This window comes from Dermacentor albipictus, chromosome 8 (genome assembly GCF_038994185.2).
Source record: "Dermacentor albipictus isolate Rhodes 1998 colony chromosome 8, USDA_Dalb.pri_finalv2, whole genome shotgun sequence".
In the NCBI taxonomy this organism is placed as follows: domain Eukaryota; kingdom Metazoa; phylum Arthropoda; class Arachnida; order Ixodida; family Ixodidae; genus Dermacentor; species Dermacentor albipictus.
Window position 1 is genome coordinate 29,205,900 of NC_091828.1, and position 15,904 is coordinate 29,221,803.

Here is a 15,904-nt window from a genome sequence, read left to right on the forward strand (position 1 = left end):
ATCCAAGGCGCGTGGAGAGTTGTAGGGCTTGAGTCGAGCGACGTGGACAATGTCACTGGTTGTCACCGCGGAGGACGTAGTGGTCGTGGCTAGAACGATTTCATAGGTGACATCGGTCACATTATGCGAAGGTGACCGATGTGCGAAGGTGACCAAAGCAACACGAGGCTGCCGGGCACAAAATGGACATCACGGTGACGGAGGTCGTAGTGTTGCTTCTGCTTGTCTTGAGACACTTGTAGACGAGCGCCCGCCAGTTGGCGAGCGTGGTCAGCATGGACGATTGTATCACGGGCGTAATCGCTAGCTGAAGCTGTCGCGGACAGAGTCACAGTGTCCAGTGGTAGCGTTGGTTCGCGGCCATACAAAAGGTAAAACTGGGAAAAGCCAGCAGTTTCGAGACGGGAAGAGTTGTAAGCAAAGGTAATGTAAGGTAGAGCGAGGTCCCAGTCACAGCGGTCGTCGGAAACGTATTTGGATAGTATGTCTGTAAGGGTGCGGTTCAAGCGCTCAGTGAGGCCGTTCATTTGGGGATGGTAGGAGGTGGTAAATTGATGCCGTATTGAGCAGGCGCGCATGATTTCGTCGTTGACTTTGGCCAAAAGGTGCGGCCGTGGTCTGTTAGCAATTGACGCGGAGCACCATGCATCAAAATAATATCATGTAGGAGGTAGTCCGCAACATCAATGGCGCAACTGGTCGGAAGAGCACGGGTTACGGCGTAGCGGGTCGCGTAGTCCACGGCGACTGTAACCCACTTGTTCCCTGATGTAGATGCGGGAAATGGGCCGAGAAGGTCTAAGCCGACACGATGAAAGGGCTCGGCAGGGATGTCGAGCGGCTGCAGGTAACCAGCAGGGAGCCGGGAAGGCTTCTTGCGTCGTTGGCAAACTTCACAAGTGGCGACCTAACGTCGTACGGAACGGACAAGACATGGCCAGAAAAAACGGTGACATTCATGGTCATAGGTTTGAGATACGCCGAGATGTCCTGCCGTTGGTGCGTCGTGGAGCTCTTCTATAACGGTGGAGTGGAGATGTTTAGATATTACAAGTAGGAACTCGGAGCCGTCCCGATGAAGGTTATGACGGTACAAAGTACCGTCGCGGAGGATGAAGAGGCGTAGAGTAGCATCGGCCGGAGAGTGCTCAAAATGGTCGATGCTTGCTCTGATTTAGGTGTCACGGTGCTGCTCGTCGGTGAAATGAAGCAGCTGTGATACAGAGAAAACGCAAGAAGCACTGGCAATATTAGAGGGGTCAGAGTCGTCAACAGGGTAACGCGACAAGCAGTCAGCGTCTTGGTGCAGGCGGCCAGACTTGTACCCCACGGAATATGAGAATTCTTTTAGCCTCAAAGCCCATCGACCATGCCGGCCTGTAGGATTTTTAGCGAAGAGAGCCAGCAGAGAGCATGATGGTCAGTGACTACGGAAAAACGGCGACCGTAAAGGTAAGGACGGAACTTCTCAACCGCCCAGACAACAGCAAAGCATTCTCGTTCCGTAATGGAATAGTTGCGCTCTGATGGTGCTAGGAGGCGGCTTGCATAAGCAATAACGCGATCCTGGCCACGCTGACGCTTGGCTAAGACGGCACCTACGCCATGACCGCTGGCATCTGTACGCAATTCTGTAGGGGCATCAGGGTCGAAGTGGGCGAGAATGGGTGGTGAGGTTATAAGAGTGACGAGACGAGAGAAGGTGGTGGTTTCTCCAGTGCCCCACGAGAATTGTACGCCTTTCTTCAAAAGATTAATTAGGGGTCTAGCAATCATCGCAAAACCTGGAACAAAACGACGAAAGTACGAGCATAGCCCTACAAAACTTCCAATGTCCGCGGCTGTCTTCGGAACCGGAAACTCTCTGACAGTGCGAGTTTTGTCGGGATCAGGCTGTACTCCGGAAGCGTCGACGAGATGGCCCTAAAGAGTAATTTGCTGGTGGCCAAAACGACATTTGGACGAGTTAAGTTGCAGAGTCGTCTTTCGAAATACATAAAGTATAGTTGTGAGACGTTCAAGGGGAGTGTCGAACGGTGGCGAGAAGACGATGATGTCGTCGAGGTAGCACAGGCATGTGGATCATTTGAAACCTTGGATCAAAAGTCCATCATACGCTCGAAGGTGGCAGGGGCGTTGCATGTACCAAACGGCATTACTTTAAATTGGCATAGGCCATCAGGTGTGATGAACGCGCTGTGATGAACGCGGTGGTCGACCCTCACATGCCGACGTAGCAGCAGTGTTGGGTAGCCACGTGATGTGTTGTGTAATACACGGCTCTTAGCTTGTTCAAGGTGACAGCATTCTTTGATGATGGCGTGGATAGTCGAGACGTTGCCGAAAACAAGCAAATTGAAAGCGTCGTCGGCGATGCCTTTTAGAATATGTGTCACTTTATTGGCTTTGGACATAGCATCGTAAGATTTGCGGCATAGAGCTAAGACATTGAGGATGTAGGAAGCACACGGCTCCATAGATGACTGAAGACGAGACGCAAGAGCCTTTCTCCCGGCAGCCTTGTGCCCAATGGGGTCCCCGAACAGTTCCCGTAGCTTCTCTTTGAAATTGTCCCAACTGGTTATGTCGTCATCATGCGTTTGGTGCCACAGGCGTGGAGTGCCACCGAGATAAAAGATGACATTGGCGAGCATAATTGTTGTGCCCCACCTGTTATTAGCACTGGGGCATTCATAGAGTTTGATCCAGTCGTCAACATCCTGGCCCTCCAGGCCAGAGAACACACGTGGGTCGCGATGGGGGGCGACCGTGACGATTGGAGCAGTGGGACAAGCCGAAGGCGTTGCAGAGGTAGGCGTGCTACCGGGAGGCATGGTGACAATCTCGGTATGCCGACCACTTCTGAGTTCCGTGGTGAGGACGGGGATCGCTGACCTCCACCAGAATATTGCGTGTGGAAAGACACAGACAGAAGAGGCTATTTCCAGGCTATTTACACTGGAGCCAGGCAGCCAGGCCGACACTCACTCGCGCCAAGTGCACAGACCAACTTCATCGTCGATCTCGCGGCGGCTCATTTCTAGAGCATCGCTCGATGATATCGTAATAATATATATATATATATATATATATATATATATATATATATATATATATATATATATATATATATATATATATATATATATATATGTATATATATATATATATATATATATATCCCTTTCGGCCCTGGCGGTGTCAATTGACACCACAAGAGAAATGCTACCTCCACGCAAAGAAAACCAAACAAGAACTTGCAATTTTTCGCCCGAAAAGCAGCCCGGGCCCACCTACTGCCATGGACATCAGTATCGCCGCGTTTTTTCGAACGCTGAATTCACGACGAAGAAGAAGAAGCGGCGACATCATGGCGAACACGGAGCCGGGTGAGTTCCGACTTTCTGCAACTGTAGCTACGTAATTCCTTAGGATTATGTGCCCATTTTTTTGTATGTTGTGCCTTAGTAGTACATTAGTGAGAAGGCGTTTGAGATATTTTGTTTGCACGTGCAGCTTTTTTGCAGTGGCACGCTTTTGTCATGTACGATTTTGACACCGTCAGGGCTCAACGGTTGCCAATGGCGGTGTGCGAGTCGATTGTGGCACCTGTTTTAGACGCGCGATATCTGAATGAATGTTGACGCGGTGTATCAATTACCCTGCTTCTTTTTGTTCGCAGGTGCGGCTATACCTGTGACTTCGTTTTATCCGTGCCACCGAGCCCGTTCCACCCGGCTACAAGCAACTATAGACGCGCTTTTCGAGGAGTTTGACAACAGCAACTTGTCCGACGTAGACAGCAAATTTTGATGACTCTGACGACAAGGGTGTGGGACATTGTGCTTCTGATGCTCAAATGGATAGCGACAGTGAAAGCTCCGATGACGAGAGGGCGCTGGACACATCTGGCGGCTGGAGACGAGAAGGCACCGGACTCAACATACACAGGTGATGTCCACGAAGCACCGGAACTCGGAGAGCTGCTGTCACCCTATGAGTATTTCGAAGGGAATGTGGCGAATGTTGTATTTCTGGAGCTGGCTGAAAAAACGAACCAGTTTTTGGTGATTCACGAAGAAAGCTCCGTCAACACCAACGAGGTAGAGATAAGGCGTATAGTTGCACTACATCTCACGATGGATGTTCTTCACTACCCGAGGCTGGGACTTTATTGGAAGCCGAACATGAAGTGCGATCTTGTGGCGTCTGCAGGCATGTCGCGCAACCATGAATCATCTAGACTCTACCGACCACCTCTGTAAAGTAAGGCCACTGCTTGATGTTTTCCAAAGCAAGTGTAAATCACTCGTAGCAGAGGAGCACCTCTGCATAGATTAGCAGATGGTGCCTTTCAAAGGGCAGCTTGACATAAAACAGTATGTCAAAGGCAAGTCCCACCCATGGGGCATGGAAATATTTATGCTCTGCGGCGAATCTGGCCTTGTATATAACTTTCTACCCTATCAGGGGTCCACAACAAAGATCGAAGACCACGTCAAACAGCACTATGGTGTTACAGGCGCGATAGCTCTGCATTTAGCTGACAGAATTCTATCTGGTGTGGGACACAAGCTTTTTTCTACAACTATTTCACGTTCTGACACTGCTCAGTGAAATGTTGTGTAAAATATTTGCTGCCGGCACTGCGAGATCAAACAGGTGTGAAAAGTGCCCTTTGAAAACTAAAAAAGTACCGAAAAAAGTGGCCGCGATTCTTCAGAATCGAACTACCATTCACTCGCGAAAGTGGACCTTGAGAATGAAGTTTCATTTTATGAACCTCCAGTGGTCAATGCTTGGTTTGAGTACAGGCGTGACGCAGACAAACAGAGCATCCCTAAGCAGCTTGATCTCCTTGACTTCATTGTAAGAGTCATTGAGGTACTGTCAGCAGCTGGGTCGAAACCTGTGGCGCCCAAGAGGGGAAGGCCTTCACTCTCACCATTGCAGGCTTCAAAACACCCAAGAATGGCAGAAAACAGACCTGTCCAAGATGTAAGGTTGGATCAGTTCGGACATTGCCAACTTCACGATGACACGAGGGAAAGAAGATGCAAGATGGAAGTCTGCACAGGAAGAACCCGCATAATGTGCGAAAAATGCAAGGTTCACTTGTGCCTAACAAAGTTGCGAAACTGCTTCAGGGCTCTCCATACGCGTGTATAACATCTCTTTGATCACTTTGACGATTTTGGGTTGCCATGTGTCCTTTTGAATAAAGCTGCCACATATTTCACTTTGCAACCATTCAGCCCTGATGTACGGTTTTGACACCATGCTTGTAACTCTGTAAGTACCGACGTTATGAAGGTGAAATTTCTAGGTGATGTTATTTATGTCCTAAACAAGAAAAAGAATGCTTTGAAAAAAATCTGCAGAGAAAATAAAAAAATCAGGGCTGAAAGGGATATATATATTGTAGCGGGTAATATGCATATGGCACTGTAGTTGTAGTGGGTAATATGCATGTGGCACTGTGCGGACTGCCACCGCTGCGGCGCGAGACACGAGCGCGGGTTGTTGATGCGAAGCGCTAGGACTCGTGATCTAGAGCTACCTGCGATCCCTCGAACGAGCTACATAAACCCCATTTCATTTGGTGGAGCTGCGGGGTAACCTCGAAAACTGGAACTCCGAAGCCGGACGCTACGGACTGCTGCGACCATGCCTGACGCAACCACCCAGGAAGATGCACCACAGCCTCCGACGGTCATCGTTTCCGGTGCATTGCGCCAGCGTGATCCTGCCATCTTTAGCGGCACCGATGATCATGACGTGGAGGATTGGTTGTCATCTTACGACAGGGTGAGCCAGCATAACAAGTGGGACGACGTCACAAAGTTGCGCAATGTGCTGTTTTACTTAACCGGCGTCGCGAACCTCTGGTTCCGAAACCACGAACACGATTTCACAACGTGGAGCAGATTCAAGACAAGTTTCACATAAGTGTTCGGGCGCCCCGCTGTGCGCAAGCTTCGCGCAGAACAACGCTTATGGGGGCGCGCGCAACATCACGGTGAAACGTTCACAAGTTACATGGAAGATGTCATTGACCTGTGTAAGCGCGTGAATCCGTCAATGGCGGAACAGGACAAGATAAAACACATTATGAAACGCATTGATGAGGACGCATTTCAAATGTTGCTAGCGAAGGATCCGCGTACCGTGGCCGAAGTTATCAACTTGTATGCAATGGGTTGCCTAACTTTGGACTCACTAACGAAGAGGATTCACTAACATACCACATAACAGGACATGTCATATCTTTCAAACAGTGACCAAAGCCTAGAAGGGGTGATAATAGGCCTTCAAGACTACCTAATTTACGATATCATGGTAAGACAAAACGGTTGATCACGATTATTCACGCATAGTTTTAGCAGCACAATAATTTACCTAATATTCAATTATTTTCTTGATTATTGAAGATCAAGATGTACTGAATCAGCAGCCTTTCTTGCATGTAGAAAAGGCCGTGATACCAAACAGCTGCTATATTTTGCAACTAGAAATACATATAGTTATCACAAAGCCAAGTGATATTTATTCAACCAGGCACAAAGTTATATTATTTCGGTGAGAGACAATTTGCGGCTTCACAAAGCAAAAATAAACCAGTAATGGCCACCAGTAAGCATGTCTGTACTATCTAAATAGTTAGCGGTAGTATCAAGGTTGGCTGATTTATATCAATCTTCAAATACGTTCTTCCGGAATTTAAAAACAGTAATACCGACTTTCTATTTGTCCGGATTGAAACTATCCTTTATTAACCCATTACTTATTCCTAGCAACAGAATTAGTAAGATATACAGTAGCGAAGTTATTTATGAGTTCTGCAGCAGCTATGCCATCAATTGCACCGAAGCTAATTTCAGTTACCAAATACCACTGCACCTGAGCTAAATATTCCTGAAAAGACATGGTTACAAAACAATTTGATAATTCTCGACCATGTACTCGAGTATGAATGCACGGGTCAGAAGCAAAGGGTGACTGAAAGTTTTCAATAGACTCAGATTCATCAATGGAGTATACCATACAAATTATCTGACGCCCTTAGTTCAATAAACTCCCTTCAAACTGTTTATAGACACAGAAAGATATCTCTATTATGAACTCACCCATTGTGAAATAAACGGTAAAGTGAAGTGAAGCGACGGTCCCAGCTGTACTTCTTCTGGTGTCCACACATTTATTTCACTGACAGTGAATATTGTTATAGTTGGGTGACTAATACCTAAAATAAATAAGTACACTTCTTTACTATATCTGAAATTATGATAATTGTTGTTCCGCCGTGGAACAAAGAAGGAAAAAAGCACCCGGATGTCCCGGTTACGACAGAGTGAAAATGGCTGCACTGAACGTAGCTTTTGCGCACAGTATTGTATGTACGCGAATAGTGTGTGCATTGGCTGCTTTAATTTTTCATGAGTATTATTATGGTATCACGGAGCGATGCCCAGGAGACGAGCCGCTGCGAGAACGACAAAGAAGTTGGTCGGTGCCCTTGGCACGAGCGAGTGTCAGCCTGGCTGCCTGGCTCCAGTGTAAATAGCGTGTAAATAGGATCTTTCGTCTGTGTCTTTGCGCAAGTAACATTTCTGGTGGAGGCCAGCGATGCCCGTCCTCACCAAGGAAATCCGAAGTGGTCGGCACACCGAACTTGTCACCATTCCTCCCGGTGACGAGCCCGCCTCTGCAACAGCTTCGGCTTATCCGACGGCTCCAATCGTCATGGTTGCCCCACACCGTGACCCATGTGTGTTCTCTGGCCTGGAGGGACAGGATGTCCACGACTGGATCAAGCTGTATGAACACGCCAGTGCTAATAACAGGTGGGACCCAACGATTATGCTCGCCAATGTCATCTTTTATCTCGGCGGCACCCCACGCGTGTGGCACCAAACCCGTGATGACGAAATAACCAGTTGGGACAGTTTCAAGGAAAAGCTACGGGAACTGTTCGGCGACCCCATTGGGCGCAATGCTGCCGCGAGGAAGGCTCTTGCTTCTCGTGTTCAGTCATCTACAGCGCCATACGTTTCCTACATCCTCCATGCCTTGGCTCTATGCCGTAAAGCTGACGATAATATGTCCGAAGCAGATAAAGTGGCACATGTACTAAAAGGCATCGCCGACGACGCTTTCAATTTGCTTGTTTTCAGCACCGTTTCGACTATAGACGCCATTATAGAAGTATGCCGTCGCCTTGAACAGGCTAATAGCCGCCGTATCTCACACCACATTGCGCAGCTACCCAACACTGCTGCTACGTCGACATGTGAGAACCGCGTCAGACCACTACCTGCGACGACGTCACCCGTATTGTTCGCCGCGAACTCGAGGCCGCCTGTTCGCCAGCCTTCTCCACGACGCCTCCCGATCCGCCAGCAACCACCATTGCGATGATTGAGGCTGTTGTCAGACAGGAATTTGAAAACATGGGTCTGAGCACCATGTGTTCCAGGTCTCGACCTAGCGTTCCCCAGTTGTCTAGCGGTCCCCCTCGTCCCCGGCAGTCCTTTTCTGCCACATCTCGCCGCAACCCGTCAGAATTGCGTACCCATGATGACAGGCCGATCTGCTTCCACTGCTGTGGCATCGGCCACGTCGCCCGTCACTGCCGAAACCGATGGCCACCACCTCCTCGGAGTTACGCCGCCACTTATTCCCGCACCTTTGGACCTCCTGTACCCTATGCCACCCGCAGTAACCCACTACCGCTGATGCCCCTGCTCCGAACCTTCGCTACAGCCGCTCGCCGTCACCTCAACGCCACCAGTCTCGTTCGCCGCAACCCCGCCGCTTCTCTTCGCCGCCTATCGCCTCCCGGACCCAGCCGGAAAACTAGGCACTGCAGCTTCTGGAGGTGAAGCTGCGTTGTCGACCCTGCCCTCAAATCTGCTCACGTTACCCACGAACCGAAACCTTCTTGATGTTGAAGGCTATCTTGTCACGGCACTCATCGATACAGGAGCACATCTTTCTAATTTGAGTGCTGCCTTCCGACGACGACTGAACAAGCTCCTCACCCCAGCGTCGGCACGCGTCGTCCGCGTTGCGGATAGCGGTACTGTGCCTATCATGCGCATGTGTACGGCACTAGTCAGCATCGCCGGCTGCCACTCTCCTGTCCTCTTCACCGTAATTGCTCATCGCCCCCACGACCTTAATCTCGGCCTCGGTTTTCTCTCCGCCCATTCTGCCCTTATTGACTGCTCTTCCAGTACCTTTCGCCTTGAGTTGCCAATGCTCGCAGAACCTTCTGACGCACCCCACTGCCGCTTAAGTTCCACCGGCTTTCTTCACCTGCCGCCAAAGTCCATAGCCTACATTGAACTGTTGTCTTTCCAACCAGTTCCTGATGGCGGGTACCTCGTCACTACTCTGCCCGACATCGCAATACAGTATGACGTCACCGTGTCTCACAGTATGCGTACAATTACTGCGAACCACACTCGCATGCCTGCCTGTAACTTTGGATTGGCCAAGCAAATTGATTGTCTCAGCGACCATTGATTGTCTCAGCGACCAATACGTGGCAGCATTATCAGCCGATGGTTCTCGAGAGCTTAGCATCCCCCTCACGCGAGCCTCGGGCGTTGATCCCAACATAAAGAAAATGGTTGCGACGGACCTGTCCTCTATGCAGGCTGAAGACCTTTGCGAAGTATTATCGTCCTACCACGATATTTTCGACTTCGACGATCGCCCTTTAGGCCAGACGCTCGCGGTCAAGCATCCGATTCTTACTGGCGATGCTGCGCCTATTTACTGATGACCGTATTGAGTTTCTGCGTCGGAACGCCGAGTTATTCAAGATGAAGTGAACAAAATGCTCGATAAAAACATCATTGAGCCTTCTTGGAGTCCCTGGGCATCACCTGTGGTGTTGGTTAAGAAGAAGGATGGCACGTGGCGCTTCTGTGTAGACTACCGTCATCTGGACAGCATTGCAAAGAAGGACGTCTACCCGCTCCCACGTATAGACGATGCTCTTGCCTGCCTGCACGGTTCCAGCTATTTCTCGTCTATGGATCTTCGTTCGGGATATTGGCAGATTGCTGTTGACGATATGGACAGAGAAAAAACCGCATTCATCACACCTTATGGCCTATACCAATTTAAAGTTATGCCGTTTGGATTATGCAACGCCTCTGCCACCTTTGAGCGTATGATGGACTTCTTGCTCCAAGGTTTCAAATGGTCCACATGCCTCTGCTACCTCGACGACGCCGTCCTCTTCTCGCCAATGTTCCACACTCACTTTCAGCGTCTCACAACTATACTTGATGTATTTCGAAAGGCGAAGCTGCAACTTAATTCGTCCAAACGTCGTTTTGCCCACCGACAAATTACTCTTCTGGTCCATCTCGTTGACGCTTCCGGAGTACAGCCTGATCCGGACAAAACTCGCTCTGTCCGAGAGTTCCTGGTTCCGAAGACAGCCGCAGACATTCGAAGTTTTGGAGGGCTCTGCTCGTATTTTCGTCGTTTTGTTCGAGATTTTGCCGCAATTGCTAGGCCCCTAACTAATCTTTTGAAGAAAGGCGTACGATTCTCGTGGGGTACTGCAGAAGCCACCGCCTTCTCTCGTCTCGTCACTCATCTAGCCTCACCACCCATTCTCACCCACTTCGACCCTGATGCCCCTACAGAATTATTTATTATTTATTTATTTATACATACTGCAGCGCAATTTGCGCTATAGGAGTGGGTTAAGAAAAGTTACAGAAAATGCATTGGAGTATACAGCGGCAAATGCAAGTGAACACTTTTAGAAGAGAGCACTGACGAAAGAAAAATACACAAGAAGTTATTCAAGTGCTGCTAGGCATGGGTGAGCACGATTATGCATCTGTGATGGCGGTTGCAAAAATTTGGGATGAGCATGAGCAAATGGACCCAGGCAATGAATTTCAGTCTTCGATTGAGCGGGTAAAAAAGCTGAATTTGAACTTGTTAGTACGTCCGTAGTAGGGTATCAAGTTTACTTCATGATGTCTTCCCGCTGATGATCCCAGCGCGATGTTAATGTAATTATCATTTGAGAGCCTAACTAAAAAAACTGACAATGCAATGCAAGAATTTTAATGATTCGACACGGTGACTAGAAGAGAGTGTGTTTAGGTTCAAGGAAGAAAGTGTTGAAGAGGGCGAAAAGTCGCGATCGTAACGATGACATATAAATCGCACAGCTTTTTTTCTGTATAGCTCTAGTTTGTTAATCTCTAACTGCTTATGCGGGCTCCAAACTACAGATGCATAATCAAGAACAGGGCGGATTAGAGATTTATACCTTAGTAACTTTGTGTCTTTAGGAGATCGGGTTAGCGTTCGCCTCAAGTAACCTGAATTTTTTAGTGCTTTACTGCATATGTAATCAATGTGTTTGGACCATGGCATGTTATGCGTAAAAATGACACCAAGATACTTATACTCAGAAACCTTATCTACTGTACGGCGATTCAACGAGTAACTGAAAAGGGAAGGGGAAGATTTGTTGCAGAAAGACATCAGAACGGTTTTATTGAAATTAATGTTCATTTGCCAAGTGTAACACCAATCGCAAAACCTATAAAACGACTCTTGAAGGCGATAATGATCATGAGAAGATTTTATCACTTCATATAGAGTGCAGTCATCAGCATAAAGACGGACGTTAGAAGAGCAGTGAAGTGGCAAATCGTTTATGCATAATAAAAAAAGAAGCGGCCCAAGGACGGAGCCTTGGGGCACACCTGATGTCACATCAACAGTAGCGGAGTCAGTCAAACTGTAAGAGACGAACTCGGAGCGAAATGAGTGAAAGCTTAAAATCCAGTTAAAGAAATGAGGATTATTCAGTACAGCATTAAGTTTAGCAATAAGTTTAGAATGTAAAATGGTGTCAAATGCCTTCGAGAAATCTATAAAAATGGCATCAACCTGGTTGCCTGCGTCAAGGTTAAATGAAATGTCATGCGTGAACTCAACTAGCTGCGTTAACGTGCTAAAACCGAGCCTAAACCCATGTTGCATGTTAGACAGCAAATTAGTTGATTCCAGAAAGAGCGTGATATGCTTATGAATGATGTGTTCCAACATTTTGCATGAGTGTGATGTCAGTGAAATTGGTCTGTAGTTCGACAAACACTGGTTATCGCCAGATTTATAAAGAGGGAGCATTTTGGCTAACTTCCGTTAAGAAGGTGCAGTAGAGGATGAGAAGAGTTTTCTGAGTATGACTGACAGATATTTTGATGACCACAACGAATAACGAAAAAGGAACGCGTTATGTATCCCATCCCGACCGGTGCATTTCTTAACATCCAGGTTTAATATAAGGTTGAGGATGCCTTCGCAGTTTATCTCAACGTCACTGTTCGCTGCAGAAGAAACTATTTTGGTAAGTGTCACGTTAAAGTTGTTATCGGAAACAAACACGGAGTGGAAATACTTGTTGAATGCATCGGATATCATCGCCGGGTCGTTGGTGACGTCATTATCTATTCTGAATGAAGTGGATGAAGCATCGCGAGGTAAAATAGAAGACCAAAATTTCGCTGGGTTAGTTCTTAACAAATTGTGCAGGCGAACGCGAAAAAATAAATCCTTGGCATTTTGCAATTTAAGATTGAGTTCTTTCTTTGCCTTAACAAATCTATGCAACGTTATCGGATCAGTGCCTCTTCAGGAACGCCTTAGCCTTCGAACACGACGGGACAAATGCAAGATATCACGAGTCATCACTGGAATGTTAGAATTTTTTTCTTAGTTTTAATGGGCACAAAACGTTGGATACATGATTTGACAAGACGCTCAAAGTAATTAGCAAGGCAGTTGACGTCCTGGTGGTCTGCAAGTGCACTTAACGTATCGAAATGATGTGATAAGACACCAGTAATGAAGTGGTCGTCCGCACGAGTGAAATCAGGGAAACTAGTAAACGTGTAGGGGGATTTAGAAATTGGACAGGAGTGTGACACTAAAACGCCTTGATGGTCTGAAATACCATCAATTACCTCTCAAGAAAAGTCACGTTCAGCTAGGTTAGCGCTTAAAACAACTAAGGACGGAATTTATTCTGGTTGCTCTAGTAACAACCTGGGTGAGACCAGAAGACAAGGAAATGTTGATTAGTTCTTTACAAATAGCTGTGTCGCGACCGACTGCAGACAGTGATGGCCAGTGGATGACAGGGGCATTTAAGTCACCCATACAGATAAAACTCGACGAAGCAATGTTGGTCTCACTCATGAAATTTGCAACAGCATGAAGAACATCAAGATTAGAGCCGGGGGGACGATATATAACACTAATTACAATACACCGATTATGAAGGTAAATTTTACACCACACAGATTCTGTTTCTGGAGGAGAAGGCAAGACTGAGAATCGTAGATGCGACCGGATAGGCAGTGCCACGCCACCACCAGTACCGGTAATCCTGTCTAAGCGCACGGCAACAGTTGCGTACGTACAGATGTACAGCTGCCGTCTTAGCCTAGCGTCAGCGTGGCAAGGATCGCGTTATTGTTTATGTGAGCCGCCTCCTAGCACCATCGGAGCGCAACTATTCCATTACGGAACGCGAATGCCTTGCTGTTGTTTGGGCGGTTGCGAAGTTCCGCCCTTACCTTTACGGACGCCCTTTTTCCGTAGTCACTGATCATCATGCTCTCTGCTAGCTCTCATCGCTAAAAGATCCTACAGGTCGGCTTGTTCGTTGGGCTTTGAGGCTACAGGAATTTTCATATTCCGTGGTGTACAAGTCTGTACGCCTGCACCAAGACGCTGAGTTTGTCGCGTTACCCGGTTGACGACTCTGACTCCCCCAATACTGCCAGTGGTTCTTGCGTATTCTCTGTAGCCTAGCTGCTTCATTTCGCCGACGAGCAACGCCGTGAAGCCTACATCAGAGCACTCATCGACCGTTTTGAGCTCTCTCTGGCCAATGCTGCTCTAAGCCCCTTCGTCCTCCGCAACGGCACTCTGTACCGTCGTAACCTTCATCCGGACGGCTCTGAGTTCCTGCTTGTAATACGTAAACACTTCCGCTCCATCGTTCTAGACGAGCTTCATGACGCACCAACGGAAGGTCACCTCGGCGTATCTCGAACCTATGACCATGTACTTCGCCGTTTTTTGTGGCCGGGCCTTGCCCATTCCATACGACATTACGTCGCCGCTTGTTAACTTTGCCAACGTCGCAAGAGGCCTTCCAAGCACCCCGCTGGTTACCTGCAGCCACTCGACATCCCTGCCGAGCCCTTCATTGGTGTCGGCTTCGACCTTCTCGGCCTTTTTTCCGGAATCCACATCAGGAAACAAGTGGGTTGCAGTCGCGGCGGACTACGCGACCCGCTACGCCGTAACCCGTGCTCTTCCGACCAATTGCGCAACTGATGTTGCAGACTTCTTGCTACATGGTATCATTTGATGCATGGTACTCCGCGTCAATTGCTTACAGACCGCAGCCACCCCTTTTTGGCCAAAGGCACTGACGACATCATGCGTGCCTGCTCAATAGAGCATAAATTTACCACCTCCTACCACCCTCAAACGAACGGCCTCACTGCGCGTTTGAACCGCACCCTTACAGACACGCTGTCCAAATACGTTTCAGACGACCACTGTGACTGGGACCTGGCTCTACCTTACATTACCGTTGCATACAACTCCTCCCGTCTCGAAACTGCTGGCTTTTCCCCGTTTTACCTATTGTATCGCCGCGAACCGACGCTACCACTCGACACTGTGCTTCCGTCCGCAGCAGCTTCAACGAGCGATTATGCCCGTGATGCAATCGCCCGTGCTGACCATGCTCGTCAACTTGCGTGAGTTCGTCTACAAATCTCTCAAGACAAACAGAAGCGACGCTACGACCTCCGTCACCGTGATGTCCATTTTACGCCCGGCACCCTCCTGTTGCTTCGGTCACCATCGCGTAAAGTCGCTTTTTGTGAAAAACTGCTTTCGTGTTACACAGGCCCATATCGTGTGATACAGAAAGTGACCGATGTCACCTATGAAATAGCTCTAGCCACGCCCACCACGTCTTCCGCTGTGACAACCAGTGACGTTGTCCACGTTGCCCGACTCAAGCTCTACAACTCTCCATGCACCTTGGATATTTAACAACACCATGACGGTGTTTTGGCGCCGGGGGGGTAATATTACAGTATCACGGAGCGATGCTCAAAAGTCTAGCTGCTGCGAGAACGACGAAGAAGTTGGTCGGTGCCCTTGGCACGAGCGATTGTCAGCCTGGCTGTCTGGCTCCAGTGTAAATAGCATGTAAATAACATCTTTCGTCTGTGTCTTTCCACACGTAACAATATTAATGCCATCCTAGAAGAGAATTTATCACGCTTCCACACGTGCAAGTTCAGCAGCCAGCGGATCTGTGTTCGAATCAAGCCCAATGTTGAGTCTGATTGAACAAGAATCAACCTAGTGCATCAAAAATACACTAGCGGAGTTGCGAAATGACGATATGGGGAACTAGAGCTATATGCATTAGGCTAATTTAGTGAATACTTTCCAAGGCCAGGTTACTTCTGTATATGATCATCATCATAATCATCATCATAATAATTATCATCATCATCCTGGTTACGCCCCCTGCAGGGCAAAGGCCTCCCCCATACATCTCCAACTACCCCGGTCATGTACTAATTGTGGCCATGTTATCCCTGCACATCATCTTAATCTCATCCGCCCACCTAACTTTCTGCCACCCTCTGCTACGCTTCCCTTCCCTTGGAATCCATTCCGTAACTCTTAATGACCATCGGTTATCTTCCCTCCTCATTACGTGTCCTGCCCATGCCCATTTCTTTTACTTTATTTCAACTAAGATATCTTAACTCGCGCTTGTTCCCTCACCCAATCTGCTCTTTTATTATCCCCT